The 18,638-nt window shown below is 47.7% G+C and overlaps 1 protein-coding gene and 1 long non-coding RNA gene across 2 annotated transcripts in view; one reads left to right on the forward strand and one right to left on the reverse strand.

The window, feature by feature from the left end:
- The window catches only part of LOC118217650 (zinc finger matrin-type protein 4-like), a 98,366-nt gene extending 84,544 nt beyond the window's left edge, over positions 1–13,822 (reverse strand). Inside the window, exon 1 of the mRNA XM_035399588.1 lies at positions 13,645–13,822. The gene's annotated coding sequence lies outside the window, so the exon portion shown is untranslated. The remainder of the gene's footprint in view (positions 1–13,644) is intronic.
- Positions 1,647–4,278, forward strand: LOC118217651. The gene is made up of 3 exons (XR_004763254.1): positions 1,647–1,694; positions 2,439–2,517; positions 4,169–4,278. It is a non-coding gene; the product is annotated as an uncharacterized LOC118217651 (long non-coding RNA).
- Positions 13,823–18,638: the final 4,816 nt, after the last annotated feature.

Here is an 18,638-nt window from a genome sequence, read left to right on the forward strand (position 1 = left end):
CTTGTGCATCTCTAACTGGAACAGATTTACAGGCAACTCTCCCTATATGCACTGTTCCTGGCTTTAAATAGGCAGTTTGAAAAAAGAACTGTAGCATAAAACTGTCCAGCAGCCCCCACCCCACCAGAAAGTCAGCATCCCAACACATAACTTCTCTAAGTGGGGTCCCTTCTGTAAGTGTTAATGTATCACCCTGTCAGCCTGATAAGCCCCCCTTCCACCCCATGCCCCCCCCCCAACTGGCGGCAGCCCTTCAATGGATCCCATCCGTCAGCGAAACAAAATGGCCGCCCGCCGAGCAACAGAACTGATGATGGATGGCGTGGGGGGGGGGGGGGGGGGGGGGGGGGGGGGGGCAGGTGAAAAACACAGGAAAGAGCTTTCCGGAATTCTGCGGGTCAGGGCGGCGGGTGGAGCTGTTAATTTAACGACACGTGACACGTCCACGTCGATAAAGTGAGAAGCTTACAGTCAGGCTGAACTCAGCAAGAGAGGTAAAGGAGGCGGGGGGGGCAAGAGAAAGATATTTTGATAGGATTTCAGAGAGGGAGGGAGGGAGACGTGGAGGGCCGTCACAATCAGGAGCTGGTCTCCTGGACGTTCTGGCCTGCGGCCCTGCATTGTGGAAGTCATGTGTACTCTGATCACACCTCCCCTGGAGTCTCTGAGTCCCGCTAGGCTCCGCCCCCGGTGCATTTGCTGGAAAGCGTACTGACTGAAAAGTGAAAGAATTTGGAGCTCATCCCTCTTAATTAAGTGCTAGTCCCCTGGGGTGCCAGCGGCGTGGGTACCGGGAAGGGTACAGCGGGCATCCCCCGGGGGGTGCCAAGCGCATCCGACCCCCGCCCGTCTCGGGACGCCAAATCGCTTTGTGGCTAAACCCGGGGGGGTGTGAGTCGCTAGGCAACCGGGTGATGAGTCAACGGCCAGGTGAAAGGGCCGACGCCACTGTGGACGCGGTCACCCCCCAGGAATCTGTGTCCCGCGCTTCCCGGAGGAGAGTACCTTTACTGGAACCCCCCCCCCACCCACCCAAATCCCCATGCCCCCCCTGCGCCCCCCCCCCCCCCAAACCCTCACATCACCTCTCTCACAGTACTCCCTTTTTTAAACTCAATTCTCATCCACAACCACTGGAAGCCTCATCGGTGACTTGCAGAAAATAGGTCCCAGCAGTTTTCCTTTAGATAACAGTGATTCGTGAATGTTTTCTTTCCGTGACTCATTTACTGTGTAAATCAGCCTCGACCGGGCATTCATCTATTAGCTCCGCAGTTACTCACGTTATTCTTACCATTGTTTTTGTCCAGGCTAAATTTAATTGCCTTAAATATTACGCATGTTGCTTATCTTAGTGTCATATATTTAATGTATTTTGTAAATTATTGTTTTGATTTGGTTCTCATAACCTCTCATACACTGTAAATCATGCAGAAAAAACCATGTGCTGAATGATTTACTAATGCTAGCATTAAATGACTTGAGTCCATGCAATAGATTTATGAACATTAAATACACACAAGGTTAAACCAGCTGTAATTATGTTTTCAGTAGCAATACTGATACCGTGTCTGTGATTGTGCGTATGTTTATGAAAGTTAAGGATAATGCGATCTCCCATGGTGCTTTTTGGTCTCTGGTTTCCAGGTAACTGCTCACGATGTCAGACCAGCTTTTCAGTGCTAAAGAAAAAGGTAAACAAACAGCTTTCATGGCTTTTTTTAGCCTTTTTTTCATGCATCCTGACTGGGAGAATAAATTGTGGCCCTTGGCCCTAGTGACATCATGTATTGTCATTGTAACTTAGCATTCAGTCTGCTAGAATACAATCAAACAGTATTCAGTTCAACTTATTGCTAATGTGCACAGGGATGTTTTTATTAGGGTTAGCTATTGTTTATGCTACTGTCGCTTTTGATAGGTGAACAAAGACTAATATAAATTTCATGGGTTGTTAATAGAGCAGTTCAGAATGACCAATTGATTGAATCAGATTAGCATGATTGAAAATGCATCTCTCAAATTCACGTCCTTGTTTGACTTGAATTTGCAGCTCAGCTCAGCCTCGTATGTGGGTAGTGTCATAAATTAATCAGTTATTTACCCAGGCTGAGGAATATAAATAAATGTGTGCAAATCCCTCCTGATGAGCTTTCTGGGATATTGTTGTGATGAGTACAGTCTCTGTATTAAGTAGCACACTCATTTTCAAGTATAGTTTAGTGGCAAAGGAACCTGTCTTACGACTTAGAGGATAGAGGTTAAAAACACAGGCGAGCCACTGCCTTCATACCCCGATCTGACCTTGATTGAGTAATAAACGTTCAGATTGTCGAAATGCTAAACTGCGTGAGTCGATCTGCATGAAGGTAGCCTACCTGTTAAGCTATTAACAAATGCTGTTCTGAAAGTGTAAATGTTTATTTTTGCGGTTGCAGAAAAACTGCAGTAACTGCGGAAGCTCCTTCTGCACACGCTGCTGCTGCAAAGTACAGAGGTCCTGCCTGGACACCGCAGGTAAGCTTAGTACCGACAAAAACCAGGCTTTCTGCTGACAGAACCCCACTTAGGACTGACAGAAACTACATTCAGTACTGACAGAAACCCCACTTAGGATTGACATAAACCATGTTTAGTACTGACAGAAACCACGCTAAGTACTGACAGAAACTCCGTTTAGGACTGACAGAAACCTCTCTTAGTACTGACAGAAACTCTGTTTAGGACTGACAGAAACCTCTCTTAGGACTGACAGAAACTATGTTTAGTACTGACAGAAACCAGGATTTCTACAGACAGAAACCAGGCTTAGTACTGAGAGAAACCACAGTAAGTACTGACAGAAAACAAGCTTTCTACTGACAGAAACTACACTTAGTACTGACAGAAATCAGGCTTAGTACTGACAGGTAGACTGCGATATACCTGTCTGGACACAGGTGAGTTTAGCACTGACAGAATCCTGCTCACCTGATTGGACACAACAGGTGCATTTCTTACCTACAGTGAGAGAGGCCCTTAACCGCAGGACATGAGCAAGCTTATTCAGGGCTGCTCAGTCTGTACCTACATAATGGGCAGGTGTTGACTGGTGGGGGCGGGAGACGTGTGAGCTGTATTTAAGGAGTACAGTATCCACTGCAGACAGCTTAAGGTCATAAAAACACAGACACACCACTTTATCATCACACAGGCCCGAGTCTGGGCTTGGAGAGCCTTTACTGTGTCTGTTATTGATGCGATGTGTTTGTGAGGATTAATTTAGAGCTGTCAATGCATGCCACAGCTTGCCAGGTCACGCACTGGAGGGAGAGATCCTTGGTTTATCAGGCCCAAACGGGTACAGTGCTGGATACACTGCAGGTTTTCCTTCCTCCTTGATAGGCAGGCTAAGTGATTGATTATGTCCCTGGTTGACTGAAGAGCCCACTAATTTGGCGTCCCAGGTCTTAATCAGTCCATGATTACTGGTGCCTAATGAAAACCAGCAGTAGTACTGGCACTGAGGGCCAGACCGGAGTATCCTCTCTGCAGACTGTGATACGGTGAAGTGAAGGGGTAATAGCAGCCTGCCGTTCTGGTGGAGACTGCAGTTAGTCCAGTGTCATTTAGCATGGGCTCCATCTCGGTGTTTATAAGTGTGCGTGTGTGAGCGTGCGTGTGCGTGTGTATGCATGCGTGTTTGTATGTATGCGTATGTGTGTATGCATGCGTGTGTGTATGTATGCATATGTGCATGTGCATGTGCGTGTGTGTGTGAATGTATGCGTGTAGGCGTATGCGTGTGTATGTAGACGCATGCGTATGTGTGAGTGTGTGTAGACGCATGCGTATGTGTGTGCGTGTGAATGTATGCGTGTAGGCGTATGCGTGTGTATGTAGACGCATGCGTATGTGTGTGTGTGTGAATGTATGCGTGTAGGCGTATGCGTGTGTATGTAGACGCATGCATGTGTGTGTGTGTGTGTGTGTGTGAATGTATGCGTGTAGGCGTATGCATGTGTGTGTAGACGCATGTGTGTGTGTGTGTGTATGTGCATGTGTGTGTGTGTGTGTGTGTGTGAATGTATGTGTGTGCGCGTATGCGTGTGTGTGTAGACGCATGCATATGTGTGTGTGCGTGTGTGTATTTGCTGTCACTGACACCCTCTCCCTGGTCTCTCCACAGCTCCAGAGGATCAGAATGAGATCGTGTTAGTCTGCACACTGTGCAGCGTGTCCCTCACCAAACAGGAATAGAGCGTCCTCGTCCTCTCTCTCTCTTTCCCTCCCTTTTTCACTCACTCACTCAGTCTCCCTCCATCTCCCTCACTCAAAAACTGTCTCACACACCCTCTCTCTCTCCCCCTCTCAACTGAATTAAAGTCAAATTTTATAAATTTGATTAATGGATACACATATGTTGCAAGCATAATGTTAACTGCAGTAAACTAAAAAATTCTCTCTCTTTTGCAATGATTCATTCATGCAAACTACATTTATTAGCATTACGGTCAATAGCTGTTTCCACAGCATTATTTAACAAGACAAATATACGCCTATCCCTTCCTCCCTGTTGCTGAATATCAATATAATTAACATGACAGAAACCTTAATAAAACTATCTGTCTATCTCTCGCTCTTCCCCCCTGTATTTCTGATGAGATTCAGAGTCCAGTCTACTGTTACTCAAAGCCCATGTGCACATGATCCATGCCGTTATTGGCCAGGCAGATTAACCCTTTAGGGAGTAAGATCACAAATAGGTCATCAGAATGCCCTCAACTGAACATTCTAACGCTGATGTAACAGCTACTGCTGGAGACTGAAGGGAATTAAAACGGTGTTCTAGAACACCCGCGGGCCTTCTCATCTCTGGTCCCTGCTCTGTACTGCCGTGGAGGAAGAGGGGAGAAGAGAGGAAGAGGGGGGAAGAGGGGAGAAGACAGCAGAAAGCCGCTGGAGTGTTTGCTTCTGCATGAGTGCATCATGCACCAGTAGAGAAGGGTGCTCCACTAGAAAATATGTGGGGGGAAGAAAACACACTGTGCTCTGCAAGCCTTTTTTCTGTTCCCAGTGATAAATTTATGAACGACATACTGTACATTTATTGTGTTACTATTATTGTGAGTTGTGGTATATTATGACAAAATAGTTATTTTTATCAGAAAATGAATTAGTGCAAAAACGCAGAATTTGAAATGCACTGTGTTCCAAAAGACCTAACATGTCCAAGTGGGAAATGTTAACAGGCAGAGTTGGATACTGCAAGAACAGTAGGAATGTGCAGTGCTCCATTACGGCTCCTCAGTGGGAAACGTTAACAGGCAGAGTTGGATACTGCAAGAACAGTAGGAATGTGCAGTGCTCCATTACGGCTCCTCAGTGGGGAATGTTAACAGGCAGAGTTGAGTACTGGATGAACAGCAGTCATGTGCAGTCCTCCATTACGGCTCCTCAGTGGGGAACATTACAAATGGGACACCCACAGAGGCCTTGACTGCGCCTTCAATAAAAACACATCAGGAATTAATGACAGGGCGATCACCCCCTTTCCTGCTTACTTTGGACAGAAGAGCTCGGCACTCCGTCTGCCAGTAGAACTGTGGTGTGTGTGTGTGTGTGTGTGTGTGTGTGTGTGTGTGGGTGTTTGTAGGAATGTCTGTGACTTCTGTGCATCGTGTGCATGTTAGGTAGTGAGTAGATGTGCATGACGTGGTATAATGTATGTGACAGTCTGTGGACACTAGTGTGTGTGTGTGTGTGTCTGGCTGTATGAAACTTCCTGGGTGTTTTTCGGCTGGAAATTAAAAAAAAAAAAAAATGCTACTCAGAAAATATGAATTCTTACAGAATGTAGGGCATATCATGGTAAAATTTATTCTGCACTGTGTATACTGTACTGACTGCTCTCTTCATGTTTTTTGTAAATTTTGATAACTGCAGACGCAGTTGCTCAAGTTACTTGCAGTACTGTACATGGCGATTGCAAAACCCGTAAATTATCGTCATAACAACCATGAAATTAAACAGTGATTGTTCAGAATATGGCTTGAAGCAATAAATGCATAAAGGGGAGAATATTTCTCTGCGTTTTTTTAATGTATTTTTCTTTGATTTTTTTTATTCTGGCCTTCTTTTATCCGGTTTGTTTGTCCAAATTGTATATCATCCACCAGTGGTGCCAAACTTAATGTTTAGTAATTCAGAATGATTTTATTTGCTAAAAGTTAAGTCAAAACACTGTATTCAGCTGGGAGAAGTAAAGTGAGCTACACTATATGACCAAATGTATCTGGACACCCCTTTGGTCTGGGGCTGTTTTTCATGGTTTGGCTAGGCCCCTTAGTTCCCATGAAAGCAAATCTTAATGTAATGACATTTCAGATGATTCGGTGCTTCCAAATTTGTGGCAACAGTTTGGAGAGGAACCTTTCTTGTTTCAGCATAACAATGCCCCCGGGCACACAGTGAGGTCCATACAGAAATGGTTTTGTTGAGAACAGTGTGGAAGAACTTGAATGGCCTGCACAGAGCCCTGACCTCAACCCCATCCTCCACAATTGGAAATCCGACTGCAAACCTGGCTTAATCACCCAATCAGCGCCCCGACCTCACTAATGTTCTTCAGGCTGAATGGAAGCAAATCCCTGCAGCAATGCTCCAACACCTAGTATAAAGCCTTCCAAGAAGAGTGGAGGTTCTTATAGCAGCAAAGGGTAGACCAACTCTGTATTAATGTGGATCATTTTGGACAAGTTTTTGGACGTCAGGTGTCCACGTACTTTTGGGCCATGTAGCGCGTTTCATCTCTGGAGCCGGACCTCAGGTTTGCAATTCACCGTGTGTCCTGAGGAAACATTGAGGGCGCCAGAGAGCCAGCCGTGCAGGCACGACTTGCTGGAACAGACGCGGTCTGTGGGAGCAGCAGTCTGAGTATCTGGGACTCAAAGGGCTTCAGCTGGCATTCAGACTGAGGAATGGGTTCTGTGCTTTACGCAGGAATAAATACAACGCAATGTGTCTCATCACAAAATACAGTGTGCCTACATACCACAGAAATGTGATGGCAAACTACAATCACATTGGTGCAGGCATAGCTTGCCTTGCAGGTGGCACAGAGGTCTGAATAGGAGAAAAGAGCCTGGAAATCTGTATTATATATGAAATGCCCACACTCAAATACATATTTAAAAAGCTGAGTGTTTGAAGTTCTGCCCATCCTGACTCATGGGGTCCCAGAGGGGAGAGGGAAATAGGAAGCGATCCTGAGCCGACTGGTCACAAAAACCCCCCCCAAACCCCACCCTCACCCCCACCCCCGCCACACCTCATCCACCCTGCCCTGCTTCACCCTGCCTCGCCCTGCCCTGTCCACACCCTGCCCTGCCCGGAAGCATTGTGCCCACAGATGCTATTTGGGCCACTTACTGTTTTCAGATAACGCCATGGCAAGTGCCTGGCCATCTGGGGACGCTGTTCACCACTATGGGCTGCAGGTCCTATTCACAGAAGCTGTACTACTTGCAGCGGTCTCTACATGCTTTTGGTAACAGGTCACGGCTGAGACCCCCGGGAGTGGTGTTGCGGCATGGTTAGCATTAGCGTCTCACAGGCTGAGAGTCTCCTGGCATGGTTAGCATTAGCGTCTCGCAGGCTGAGAGTGTTCTGGCATGGTTAGCATTAGCGTCTCGCAGGCTGAGTGTTCTGGCATGGTTAGCATTAGCGTCTCACAGGCTGAGAGTCTCCTGGCATGGTTAGCATTAGCGTCTCGCAGGCTGAGTGTTCTGGCATGGTTAGCATTAGCGTCTCACAGGCTGAGAGTCTCCTGGCATGGTTAGCATTAGCGTCTCGCAGGCTGAGAGTGTTCTGGCATGGTTAGCATTAGCGTCTCGCAGGCTGAGAGTCTCCTGGCATGGTTAGCATTAGCGTCTCACAGGCTGAGAGTGTAGCGGGGAGGGCAAGAGTGCTTTAGCGTGCTAATGTAGGCCTGCACTTTCTCTTCAGTGGGACATGAGACTGACAGGGGCCTGTACAACCACCCCCCCCCCCCCCCCCCAAATTAAAGGACCGTTTGTGTGACGTTTTTCTTTCAGGCCTGGCTGTCAGACGCACTCCAGGAAAAGGGGTGGGGGGTGGTTGAGTTGAGACCAGACCAGACCAGACCAGAGCCCCTCCGGGCCTTCGAACCCCCCCAACAAAATTCCCCCGGCCGTTCCCGTGGCATTTACGGCTCGCGGCCGCACGTACACACAGGCACGCACGCAGCCTCCGACCGTGCGATTGGACGTCGTTAAAGCCCCCCCGACCGCTTCGAAGCGGCTCCGCGTTTAGCGGGAGAGCAGCGGATGCGGGCGCGCTGTACCGCACCGCACCGCACGTACGCGAAGGAGAAAACCCCTTAAGCCCCCGCAGGGCCGAGCGGTACAGAAAAATAACACTCATCATCGATAAATCATTTCAGTCTGCGCTCCTGACGGACCTGCCTCTATGCAGCTGCAGAACTGCAATATCTCAATACCTCCTACTTTTGCTCTGAATACCACTCTTGCCCGGCTCCCAGAATGCACCTGGACTGGGTTAGACTGGGGCCTGGGCAGGGGCTAGACCAAGGGTCCTCAATCTCAGCCAGAAAGGGCCGGTGTGGGTGCAGGCTTTTGTTCCAACCGAGCAGTTACACACCTGATTCTACTAATCAAGGTACTTAGCAAAGACTCTAGTGGCTGATCAGTAGAATCAGGTGTGTTACTGCTTGGTTGGAATGAAAGCCTGCAACCACACCGGCCCCTTTCTGGATAAGAGTGAGGACCCCTGGGTTAGAGAGAGAAAGGGGTAGGGGTAACGGGCACACATGTTTCTAATGGGGGGCACCCCAACATCAGCTCCACCCCCCTCCCCCCCAGAGGGCTCAGTTGGGCAACAATTGATCAATTTGTCCTCTAGAAGCTCTAGAATGACACAAAACTTCTATTGCATGCACACACTCATGCCATTTTCAGAGATAATAAAGGAGTTTTCTAAAAAATATATTTACAGGCGGAAAATGTTTTTACTGGCAAAGATGCTTTGGAAAGAATGCAGTTATTCTGAGTGGAAGACCAAACCAGCCCTTTTTAGGAATGGCCAAGTGAAGAGCTGCCAGGTTAAAATTCAGAAAAGTCACAAATTTTTCTCACTGTCACTTTCAGGGTAAAAAAATCGCTGAGGTGCTCAGAACGGTTGGTCTAACACCCAGGGGGTGAAGCTGGTCCTCAGCTCCCCTGTTTGAGGAGGACTGCTGGCGATTCCTGCTGGACAGGGGGTTAAAGACGCACCGATTTTAGCGCTGCTGGCGATTCGGCAGAAAGATAACCTTGAAGTGACAGTTGTGAATGAATGTACGTGTCTGGATGGGGCCGTGGTATAAATTAAAAAGTGAGGAGGGGATGTTGCCGTGGTGATTGAGTGCTTAATGAAAGGTGATGAGTCTAGAGGAGGCCGGGGCGGGGGGGGGGGGGGACACAGGCTCCAAGGATTCCGCTGGTAATAATCAGCCACGGCAAGATTTAGTGCGCAACGGTTGCATAAATCCCCCGAGATCAAATAAATTTTAATATTATTAAAGGACAACACTCAAAACTCATTTCTGAAAAATAATCTGACCACCTCATTACACGAGACGCTCAAAACTGGCCTCTATGATATCATATGCGGTGTAGGCTACCCAAACTTTCCAAACTTTGGAAAAAAAAAGAAAAAGCCTAATTCCACACACCCAATCACTCCGGTTGTGTAGGCTACCTGAGGCATCAATGATGATCAATATAAAGATTTACTGTAGAGTCCGGCCACCTGAAATTCTCAAGTACCTCGAACAAAGATATGCAGCGGTGCTTCATTTTAACTGGAAATTAACTTGACTTTTCGGAGTTTAGCCTAATAGTCGAACTAGACTAGCTATACACTAGTCGTAACCAACCTTGTTCCTAGAGATCTACCATCATGAAGGTTTTCACTCCAGTCCTAACAAAGCACACCTCATTTAACAGCTAAAGGTCTGCATTGAGCTGAAAATTAGTAGCCAGGTGTGCCAAATTAGAGTTGAAATGAAAAGCTACAGGATGGTAGATCTCCAGGAACAGGGTTTATTACCAGCGTTACACACAGTACAGTCACTGTGCTGGAATGGGAGTGAATTTGACAGGGCAACGTGCGTTTCAGTTAAATATTTTACTTCATTCTCAAAAACAAAAATACATACAGCACATCACCGTTACTAATTCACATTTTAAAGCCACAAGTACAAGTCATGGTCATGAGCAGAAGTAATGCTTTTGAATGCATTGAACTTTCAGCCAATGAAATTACAGCTGACACCCCCCCCCCCCCAACCTTCTGTCCCATCAACTTACTAAGCGTCCAGTATTGCTTTTATTGCTCTACATTACAAGTACGCTATTAGGAAGCCTCTCTCTTAAACTACTCCACCCACCCCCAAAATGGCTGTCACTGCCTCCCTCATAGAGAACACTACAGCCACGCCAGCACCACAGGAAACACTGCAGCGTCTCTCCATCTATTTTTCTCCCTGCGTCTCCCTCTATCCCTCACTCTCTCTCTGTCTCCATGTCTCTCTCTCTATCTCTCTCTCTCACGGTCTCTCCCTCCCTCTACCCCTCACTCTCTATCTCTGTTTCCATGTCTCTCTCTCTCTCTATCTCTTTCTCTCACTGTCTCTCCCTCCCTCTATCCCTCACTCTCTATCTCTCTGTCTTCCTCTCTGTCTGCCTCACTCTGTCCTCCCATCCAGGAGCATGCCACACACCAGTAAAAACACTGCTGTAGCGTCACACTTAATCACACTTCTCTTCCTCTCCAGTGGAACCGTCCAATCAGGCTGCTGGGAGGCAGCCAGGGGGGCGTGGCTCCCAGGTGGCCTGTGTGCAGTGGACTGATTGACGGTCCTACAGTAACCTCTGCCATGCATGCCTGTCCCTGGTGATGGAGTAGTTGGCTGTTCCCATGTTTAAGACCCCACAACCCCCCCCCCCACCCCCCACCCCCCCAAGACTGTCCACCCACCCCTCTCTGGATCTACTTCAGACACTACAAATTTCAAAATGTAATGCTTAGTTGATTTAACAGAGACTTCATTTTTTGAGTTTCTTTCCCCCTGCCAGACATCTGTAGCCATTTTATGAGCTGGATCATTAAAATCTAAAAAAAAACATAAACACGTCAAACATGAGTGTCGCACTTTTCAGTCCATGAATTTGTTTAATTTCAGAACTTGTTGCAGTTAATATTTTATTTGAAAGTGCAGTGTTACCATAGAAACCAATAACATTCTGTCTTTTTTTTTATTTATTTTTTTTTAAATTGCACGTGGTCTTACGTGAACATCGGCGCATTCTGATTGGTGGATACATTTTTTTCCACCAGCTCGTGAACTAAATTAGCTGTAGAATCAGCTCCTTTGCAGCTAGCACTGTGTGCGCTCGTTAGCGTGCCGCTAGCTAACGGGCTCTTCAGCGTAGCAGTCGAAGTCTAATATAAACAAATATTCAAAGAGATTTCCCCCCTCCTCTGTATTTCCCAATGAAAATTGAAATTTCTGGCGCTGTGCAAATTGCGTAACTAGGGTACCATCCATTTTGAGGGTCTTTTGGAATTACAGTCATCCTCCGCTGTGTTGGTTTTCATGCTAAACATTTCCTCAGCCATGTTATAATTATCCTCAGCCAATTTTCCTTTTGACTGTTGAGGACACCGGACAAAGACATGCTTTGTTGCTGGTGTGCCTTGTAATGAACATTTAGAATGATCGTTCCCCCCCCCCCCCACCCCCCCTCCCTCCCTCCCTACCCCACACATACAATTCAGTATTTGGGGGCTTTCCTGCCTCACGAAATGTTTCAATATCCCACACGGCCAAAACAAACAGGCAGGCTCTCGTCACGGCCCACCCGGATATCACCGCAATGTTACCGCGCAGTCTGCACGTTCGTTGTTGCTGTAAGCGGAGGCTTACGTAAGGGCTTGCTGAGGCCTGGCAGGACACCTGCTCTGTGACTGGGCTCAGTGACAGATGAGTGACAGGGTGGGGAGCAGGTTTGGGCTTTTTGGGTGGAGGTGGTGAGGCAGAGGGGTCGGCCCCTAACCTTTTCACAGGCACTAAATTCAGGGGAGTTTTAGAAAAAAGGCAGAATGGGGGGTGGGTGCCACACAAGAGCACGCTGGCAAGGAAGCACGTCATCGTACAGTACACTTACCCGCCAATGAGCAACATCGACTCAGGACAACTACAGTGCTTTTGAAACCCACTTGCAGCAGCCATTTGAGAACCCACATTCTCCCTTCATGGCATCGCCTCCCTGACCCAACCCCAACCCCCCCCCCACCGGGGAACCCACCCATGCTGGTAGAGCTGGAGAAGAGGGGCAGTGGGGTGGGGGGAGCGGTGCCATGGCAGCCCCTAACCATTCACAAAACACAATGACACAAAACAGCTTTATTTGCAGCTTTATTTAAGTCTTTGTCCTCACGCAGAGGGCCTAAAATCTTCGGAGAACACTGAAGGGGCCACACTGTTCCCCAGACCTCACCATCTGCCACTCATTAACCCCCCTGCCTTCCAGGCCCCCAGCCTCCCCCCCAAAAAAAGCCTGTTCTCCGAGATTAGAGCCCATTCTATTGCTATGGAAACCTTCGGTTTAGAGGTGTGGCTTAGATCCTCTCTGTGCTTTTCAATACGTGTTGTATGAACAGCAGTAGCCTAATTGTGGTTACAGGAGGGAAACGAAATAATGGGACAGAGTGGCGGAAGCTAGTTATGATGGGTCCCTGCGCAAGATTTTTTATGGGCCCCTTCTCACCCTCAGACACACACACACACTGCACCATGAGGCCTAGATACTTCACAGCAGACAATATGATTAGGTTGTACGCGTTAGGCTACTGGAAAGGCAGACTTCAGAACCATGAACAGCGCACAAACAAAGTTAAACAAACGGTCACCGGAACAAGCAACATCCCGACTTGCTAGGCTTACGGCTTGCTTAGGCATACACAACACAACTCATCAAACCAAGAAGCACAGACAAGAGACACGGTTTGGCAGGGCGAATCGCACTGTAGAAGGCTAGCGGGCTCTGAATACAACGCGCAGGCTATGTAATTAAATCTGCAATACGTAATTTGCGATCGAGAGAGCTACATCTTGAAAAAAAAAAACGTTACACCCCCTCCCCTTAGCTCTCCATCCAAAGCTCTGGCCTCCAAACACATGCATGCGCGCCTGCATGTGTTTGCGCCATTCGAGTAGCGTAAAGCGTTTAAAAGTACAGGACAGTGAATCACATCATGCCTCATTTACAGGTAGAAAATACAGCACAGCCATAACGAACGTAACAATGAACATAACTATGTTATGGGCGGAACGTCGGCCAAATAAACAGTACTAAACACATCTGGAACTCTAGTATGCAGAGTTCTTTTTTCACTTGAACATTATAGGCAGCTAACTATCTATAACCATAGCTGGCTACCCACAGATAAGCAACAAGATAACACCTAAAGTACAGCATAGCTATAACAGTGTGCTAAATACTAACATTTTCTAGCTACGTCGGTTACACATTTCGGTGCAACAAGTTCCAACAGAAATAAAACAAGCAAGGTAATTACCTGTACAGCAACAATACTTCACTTTTGAAGCCGGTCAAGTCCCTGAGCTCTCGCTGAAAAGCTGAAGCCATGTTCACTCGAGTCTTGCCCCTTGCTTGGTTCAGTTCCTTTTTGTATGTAATCTTTCTGTATTTAATCACAATCTTTCTTTCCTTGGTTTAAAAAAAATCAGTATAGGCCGCAATGGTCAAAGGCGGAACCGGTCATTTCGGCAGATTTTTCTCCGCTGCCATTCGCTGCTGCATCTCTGCCCTTATAGCGCTGTGCACGCGCGACATAATTGACAGGTGAAGAGCTGTCCTGATTGGCCTCTTTGCAGAGGCTATCTAGTTTGGTTGTTAAGATTCAGGCACAGTGAAATTTGGAGTGGTGGACCAAGAGTGGGGTCAACAAATTCAGTGGCCACAGCACCCCTGCTGCCAAACACCACAAGCATTTGTGCTTCCTCTTAATTAAAACCTAATTTAGCCTTGGGAAAAAAAAGTTTCATAGAGTGTAGTAAATCAATGCCTTCAGTCAAGTACTCTGAAAACCCGCAGGCAGAGTAGCCCTCCAGGACTGGATTTTTAAATCCCTCAGCTTGTGTAACAGGCAACCTGTTTACTTTATCTTTTCTTCATAAAGGTGCTTTCTCATCATTTATTTTAAGTTTGTTCTGAACAATATTTAATAGATAATGTTCATACTAAATCTGTGTTTGCACTATTGTGTGGCTGTTCAATTAATAAGCAATCGCTAAATGTAAATAATAGAATACTAAATAATAATCTCACATTAATGACTAACATTAGGGTGTAACATTAGGGTGTTCAGCAATTTAGGGCGCGTCTCACATGTTGGGTGGTGGATGACATGTGAACATGGGAGAGCCTTACAGAGAGACAGTGTTCTCCAAGGGACCTGTAAAAGTCGCTGGACTTTATCTGGGGTCCGGGTTTGCACAGAAGACACACTTTTAAGCATTAATGTGTCTGAAATGGGTGTGGCCACAGATAGACAGGCAGGAGAATTTTCTTCAGTGATTGTGTCACAAAGATACGTACACAGGAAGACCCATCACTGCAGAGCCCGGCTTCATATTCAGAATGGAATTTGTCTAATTTTGTTTTTTCTCCATCAGTAAATTGAGCTGCTGTATTAATACGCTGCTGTTTTTGTACAGCCTCTGTCTTCGGATGAGTCACTATTCCCAAATGTCTTTTGATATGCTAATTGCCTAGTGCCAACCTTAATTAAGGTTATACATCTCCGCGGTCATAAACCGTAATGAAACGTGAGGGGTAGTGATGTATTTTGCGGTCAGGTATTGGCTACGGGATCCGATGACAGTGCATTAGCGTTCAGAACAGACAGCGATTGCAAACAACAAGGCCCGGCTTTTATTAAGCTTCGAATCTCATTCTGTTTCTAATTACACGTATATTGACAAACCCATTTCATTACAAAATAAATTAAATTGCTTCACGCGGCTGTAAAAGTACTCTGATCATTGTTCCTGCAGTACAGGACCGATGTGGCCGGGCTTATTACAGGACCAGCATATCAGTTTCCTGTTGACAGTCCAACTCATGTAACCCGTTGGGGGTGGGGGGGGGGGAAGGATATTGGCAGGAGGTGGGTGGGGAGTGATGCGTGATGATGTTGAGGGGTGGGGGGCTGAGGGCTGAGCGACCCCCAGTTTTGGCCGAACAAATTCCGCCCCCCCACCCCCCCACCCCCCCCCCCCCCACACCCCCGAGAGGAAAGAGCTATTTGATTCCTGGAGTGTGGGGCCCAATGTATATGTTTTGAGTGTTTAGGTTATGACATATTTATGTATCCATAATGGGGGTAGGGAAGGGGGGGAATCGGGGTTTGGAGGGGTGAAAGCAGAAGTTTGGAGGGGGAAGGAAGAGGGGATGATGGATATACTGTACGTCACTCAGGGCTGTTTGGCTGAAATGATGGCATGTAATGGAAAAAGTGATATGTTATGTGTATTGCTCCCTTTCACATGAATTTAAATACAATTTTTTATTTTAAAAAGAGTGATACAGTACCCTGGTAAAGAACAGAACAGTTGCATAGGTGGCAAGCATCCCCACTGGCTCAGTGGCATTTTCTCTGTTCAGACAAAATGAATCTAAATTCCCCCATCATTGGCAGAGGTGTCACAGTAGGGGGGCAACTGACTACCCAGGGCCCAGGCAGGGTGGGGGGGGGGGGGAGGGACTGGACTAAAAAGAGACTGCATTTGCACGGGGCCCAAAATTTTGTGCTACACCCCTGATCAGTGGCATAACGGCATTGGCAAATACAGCCCCCATTCAGACGAGACTAGTATATGCAAGGATGAAATTACAAAAAAAAATCTTCATTTGATCTGATTTTTCAGCTTCGATCTGCTCGTTCAGATCAGGCGATCTTCAGAAGTCGTCCCCCAGAAAACATCCCGCTGGCACAGAAAGGCAACAGGATGTGAGAAGGGAAAGCATGGCGTCGGCCTGACAGCTCCTAAACGTCAGCGGCAAACTGAAGATGCAGAGTTCTCTGACGCAAGGCCCTGTCTCCGAATTTGCAGCCTGGCTCCTCTGTGCTCTCTGTCTGTTTCTCTTGGCTCTCCATTGATGACATCGGCACAGGATGTCTCTCTCTCTCTCTCTCTCTCTCTCTCTCTCTCTCTGCCTCTCGCTCTCACTCTCTCTCTACAGAAGAAAAAAAAAAACCTTTTTCTTCTGGACATGGACATAGGTGACGAGTCGCAGTGTATGTCAAGAGCAGTGAGGTCAGTCTCTCCAACCAGGAAAGCTGACAGTGTCTGGATCTTAAAACCTTAAACCATATGGCCTCTAACCCTGAAATCTCTCCCTCTCTCTCTCTCTCGTTCACTCGCTCCATGTTAACCCTCAGTCACAGTGGGCACACAGAGCTCAACGTCTGGTGAGTGTCACGGGAAAAAAAGCTGGAACCCTGAAAGGCTGTTAATTATTTCAGAGCTGTCGATGGGATTGGACCAGTCATGTATTTGTTTTGTAGGTGTGTCTGCATGCGTGTCCTGCCAGTGCGTCCGTCCGGGATAAAAAACCAGGCTTCCCCTCGGCTCCTGGTCTGTTTCAGGGGGCTGGTGAGTACTGGACACATCCTGCTGATGGGTTTTTTTTGGGATGGAATATTGGGGTGACCCAACGCTGCTCACCCCCCCATCATAGGCCTAAGTGGGCAGAGGTGGGGGGGGGGGGGGGGCGTGAGGGGCATGAAGGAGTCTGACTGCCAGGCAGTGGGGCCACTGCTTTGGGAAAGGGACAGTTGGAACGCCCCAATTACTAACAAATCAATCAGTCAAGCACAGCAATGACTTCCTGTGATGCGCAGCACTTCCTGTCCTGCACAGTGGTGATTTCCTGTTCTACACAGCAGTGCACTGCTGCCAGCAAGGGTGCAGGAGCCCAAACCAGGAGCAGGCCAAACCGCTGCTGCCAGCCTGGGAGGCAGGGACTGTTGCCCTGACTACAGCACTGGCAATAAGCAGCAGACAAAAGAGCCCATTTTGCAAAGCAAGCAGTACTGTAGATACAGTAGGTTACAGATCACGGGGAAGAGGGGGGGGGGGTACTGGGAGAGCCCCCCCCCCCGACTGAAGCCCAACCGCCCCCCCCCCCCCCACATTGATTCTGCCCCTCCTGGGCGATCATTGTGACGTGCTAGCTGAAGTGGGGGTGGGTGGATGGGTGGGTGGGTGTGTGTGTGTGTGGGGGGGGGGGGGTGATCTAAATTACCTTTTGATTGCCCTCGCTGTGGGGGGGCCTGTCAGCTCAGCACATTCATCAGCGGTGGCGGGGCACAATGAGGCCCCCTGTCCTCCACGGGCCGCCTTCGCCAGCCCCTTATTAATTACTGCAAGTGACCTTCGAAGAGGCGCTGAAAGCAGGATGGCGGGCAGGGGCTGGGGGGTGAGGCGGGGGGTTTGGGGGGAGTTTGGCAGTAAGTGGGCCCCCCCTCTCACACAACACTGCTTGCGCAGCAAGTCCAACAGGTGTCCCGTAGCCAGGAAACCAGTGAAAATGTAGCTTGCTACAAAATGTGAAATACTGTACCTCTCAGATAAATGTGTCTATGAGTTACCATCCCTGACCTGTACATCGCACCTCTCCAGGAGTAGCTCTGGGAGTCTCCTGGATTTTGACACCAGCTCCCTGATGAGGTGAGAGGTCAAAAATCCCCCCCCCCCCACCTTAAATCTCTACCCGAGTCGCAAGCCAAGTTTTTACCCCCTCGTTTGCTCCTCAAATGAGTTTAAAGCATGACCCTACACCACAAACTGACAAACCGTTTGCAAGCAGTTCGCAAATGTACTGCCTTGTAATAAGTCTACATACCTGTAGTTGTGGTTCTGTATAAAAATGTCAAGTATGTTTTATTGTTTTGCACACAAAGAAAGGTTTTTCGCTAACATAACTACTTACAAGTTTATTGATTAAACAAAATCATCAATTTTTCATCCATTACAGCAACGGTGAATGCAGATGCTATGTCTGTAGAATTTCCGTCATACCAAAAGATGTATATTTCAAGCAAATGATAATATCAGTTTTAAAAAAGGAACATTTCATAATGATCACCAGAAAATCAAATAACGGTGAGCAGAAATTTAGCAAACTGGCGGATTTAGGTTCAGTCCAGTCCACTGTTCCTTGCGGCTAGGCACCACAGTCCACGCTTGTGTTCCTCTCTCCCAGGTGGACCTCTCCCAGGTAGATCTCTCCAAGTGGATCTCTCCCAGGTAGATCTCTCCAAGTGGATCTCTCCAGGTAGATCTCTCCAGGTGGATCACTCCAGGTGGATCTCTCCAGATGGATCACTCCCAGGTGGATCTCTCCAGGTGTGCAGTCTGGAGTCTAGGCAGTGTTCCACAGTGAGTGCTGCTCTGTAGAACAGTCACTGACAGCTTTCCTCAGTTACCCTCCTCCGTTTGAAAAGAGGACTTCCACACCTTTTCCCCCCAAAAACCTACCACG

Source organism: Anguilla anguilla, chromosome 18 (genome assembly GCF_013347855.1).
Source record: "Anguilla anguilla isolate fAngAng1 chromosome 18, fAngAng1.pri, whole genome shotgun sequence".
Lineage (NCBI taxonomy): Eukaryota > Metazoa > Chordata > Actinopteri > Anguilliformes > Anguillidae > Anguilla > Anguilla anguilla.